The sequence below is a fragment of the Marmota marmota genome, unplaced genomic scaffold (genome assembly GCF_001458135.2).
Source record: "Marmota marmota marmota unplaced genomic scaffold, marMar, whole genome shotgun sequence".
Taxonomy (NCBI): domain Eukaryota; kingdom Metazoa; phylum Chordata; class Mammalia; order Rodentia; family Sciuridae; genus Marmota; species Marmota marmota.
This window is the reverse complement of record NW_026000057.1, coordinates 23378580-23382475: the sequence shown is the minus strand read 5'-3', so window position 1 is coordinate 23382475 and position 3896 is coordinate 23378580. Positions and strand designations below refer to the sequence as shown.

The 3896-nt window shown below is 30.4% G+C and overlaps 1 pseudogene; it reads left to right on the top strand.

The window, feature by feature from the left end:
* Positions 1–1571: 1571 nt before the first annotated feature.
* On the top strand, positions 1572–1757 carry LOC125619850 (annotated as a pseudogene).
* The last annotated feature ends 2139 nt before the right edge of the window (positions 1758–3896 follow it).

The following is a 3896-nucleotide window of genomic DNA, read 5'->3' as shown; positions in this document are numbered from 1 at the left end:
TAATCATTAAAAATTGAGTAAATAATGAAATTTTTTCCAATTATGGTGACAAACATTAACTCATAGATTTAGGGAGGTAAAAAAGCCCAAATGAGACCAATACAAAGAAAGTCACATCAAGTTACACTGCAGACAAACTATTCAAAACCAACTGTAAGAAGAAAATATTGAATGCAGCCATAGAAAAAACACATGCTATAGCACTGATGGAGCCATATATGACTTCCAATCAGAAAAAAAATTGAAGTCAGATGGCAGTGGTAAAGCATGGTCACAAAGTTGAAAGAAAAAAAGTCAACACAGAAATCAATGTCCAGTCCAAATTTAATCCAAAATAAAGGTGAAATGAAAACACATTGTAAGAAATCAAGTGCTAAGAAAAAAATTTAGCAGATTCACATTTCAAAAGTGCTAAAGAAAAATCATCATACTGGAATGAATAGTTTCATAATGGGGTAAATGAAATTATACTGTTATAAATCCCTATATTTTGTGATATAGTACATTGCTAATCTCAAATCAACTCTGATATGTTAAGATAAAAATGGTAATCATCAAACATTTAAAATAATTTAAAAATATATAGCTTAAAAGATAATGCAAATGGATAAAAAATATGGTATATATACTCAATGGAATATTAATTAGCAATAAAAGAGAATAAAAATCATGGCATTTGCAGATAAATGGATGGAGTTAGAGAAGATAATGCTAAATGAAGTTAGCCAATCCCAAAAAACCAAATGAAAATGTTTTCTCTGATATAAGCAGGTTGATTCATAGTAGGATAGGGTGAGGGAGCATGGGAGGGATAGACCAACTCTAGATAGGGCAGAAGGTTGGGAGGGGATGGGAGGGGGCATGGGATTAGAAATGATGGTAGAATGTGATGATCACTATTATCCAAAGTACATGTATGAAGACATGAATTGGTGTGAGTATACTTTGTATAGAACCAGAGATATGAAAAATTATGTTGTATATGTGTAATAAGAATTGTAATGCATTCTGCTGTCATATATAAATAAAAAAGTAGAAAAAAGATAATGCAAGAAATAAAATTTATTAATAACACAATTTTATTAACCCAAAATAAGGCAGAAAAGTAGTAATAATATGAAAACTATTATTTAGAGAAAAAAAGGACAAAATAATATACTTTAATACAATCATTTAAATAATAATATTAAAAATAAATGAACTGATATTCCATTCAAATGCATATATTTTCAGACTGGGTCAAAAAACAAGACAAAATATTTTGACAGAAAGAGATGGACTTTAAATATGAAGTTATAAAGACTATACTTTAGAGATCCTTTCTTTTTATTATTTTTTTCTTGTCTTTATACATGTACTTTTTTTGCATTACAATTCTTATTACACATATATACCACAATTTTTCATATCTCTCTATATAAAGTAGGTTTACACCCATTTTTTGTCTTCATACATGTACTTTGGATAATGATGTCAATCATATTCCATCATCCTTACTAACCCCCTGCCCCCTCCCTTTCCCTCCCTCCCCTCTTCTCTATCTAAAATTCATCTAATCCTCCCATGTTCTATAGTATGTTACTAGGGAAGTTTCTCTGATCATGTAGAGTACCAGAAACCACGAGGAGGAGTTTAGTGTTCTCTGCTGAGTGTGAAGCTGGCTCTAGGTGTTGCATTACTGCAACTGCCTTTTGCCATTGATGATTATTCTTAATTCTCTTTAGAGATTAAGAGGGAGAGAATACTGTCTGGGTGGTTTTTGTTATTAAAAAAAATATGAAGTTATAAATAGGTTTTAAATAATTAAATGGAAATCAGTGTTAGGTAAGCACTATCCATAAGAAAGAGTGGGCATGTGAATATAAGACAGAATGAAATTTTATGGTCAGGAATATTTTACTAAAGAAAAAAATAGATTGCATAAAATTAAAAATACCAATTATATACTTATATACACCAAATAAGATGTCTTCCCAATATATAAGGCAATGTTGACCAAGTAAAGGAATAAAGTGACAAACTCACAGTCATATTAGAGACATTAGCATTCTTTTCGGTAATTGATAAAACAGGAAAATATTGATAAATATGTAGAATATCTGAACACCACTGTTGAATTATTTTAAATTATAGGAGTTGTGCAATGATTGCAGAAGATAAATTCTTTCCAATGTCCAAAGAATAATCATGGAGGTACATCTTATGCTAGGTCATAAAACAAATAAATTTCAAAAATTAAACTATTAAGATAATGTACAGTATGATCTGTGGCCATAATGGGTTAAATGTGAGTTATTTTAATTAGATATAAAAGTGCTCGTTTGGAAATGAAAAAAATAAACTTTCAAATTAGGAACAAAATAACATATCAATAATGAAGTTATAAAAAAATTAGAGCTATTTAATAATAAAATACAACATATAAAACTTTGTGAGATGCAGTTAAAGCATCATTTCAACTTTGATATAAGAAAATGAAAATGCTTAAAAGATTTAAGTTTCTAACTTCTTACACTATATAAAGATAAGTAGAGCTAAACCAAAACAGGTACAAGGAAAGATACTATACAAATAATAGAAGAAAGAAAAATCAAAATACGAAAAAATAAGCAAAAAAGATTCTTCAAATTGATTAATTATTGAACATTGAAAAAGACTAATTATGAAGAAGAGAAACCAAAATTACCAAATTCAGGAGAAAAGGATTTAGCATTTTATATTATCATTTTTGTTAATACCTGCTCAATTTTTCTATCTAGTTGCCTATCATTGCTTACTACACAATACTTTTAGAAAGCATCTGGCTGTACATGTGGCAGCAAGTGAGCAAGAAGAAAGAAAGAGTAAAAGACTCTAGGCAATCCTGGGAATTTTTGGCAAATCCTGAAGATGGTAATAAAATAGAAACTGAACTTCAATGTTTTTATTGGAAGGAGCTAACAGTTAAAAGCAAAACAATAATTTTATCTTTCTTATAGAATAAATTCATGCTTTATCAAGTGGGAACAAGGACATCTGTATAAATGATGCACTGAGCCAAATATTAGTGGCTTAAAGAAATAGGGCATTATATTATTCCAATGCAAGCAGTTCAAAAGTAGGCAGGTCAGTGCTCTTGAACAGACTCACATCATCAGGTTCTTTCTAAAATTTTCTCAACCTATGCTTTGCATCTTGGTTTTGTTGACATAGGATTATAGGGTGTCTCCTGAAATTTCTGGTGATGTGTCTATGTTTCATGTGGGAAAATTGAGAAAAGGGTACAAAGGACTCTTTATAGAGCAGCATGTTTTATTTGGTAAGCACATTTAACTCTAGGAAACTTCATTGTATATCTTATTAGTAAAATTTGATTAAAAGTCCACTTTTGAAAAGTCACTGATCAGTAGGAATAGGATTAGCTTTCTAGTTTAGGCAAGTTGTACTTGGTTTTCCAGAACTCTCTTGTATTCTGAAGATCAAAGACGGTAAGGGAAGATAAATTGGCGCCACACAGTGGGTAGTTGCATTGAAAACAGCATTGTATGAAGCAGTCATTTTCAATCCCAGTTGGAATAGAATTAGGGAGGTATATAACCATGTTCTGCATCCCTGTCTCCAGTATACATGTTCTTCAACACTGTCTCCAGTATAAAGAAGCCAAACATAATTTTATCTTCATCATATAATGTTTCTTTGCACAGTCTTGGAAAGAACTCTGAAAAACAGAAAGCCAGTCAGCTGTAAACAGATTTACTATTTTCCAGACTAGAATTTGTATATATGTTGTAGATTGAGCTAAACTTTTGGACTTGGATGTGGCCTTCTACCATTATTAAACATATAACCTGAAAGTAAAATTAAAAAAGAAAAACTTTTATAACCTTCAGTTTTCCCAACTGTCAAAGGGATATCAT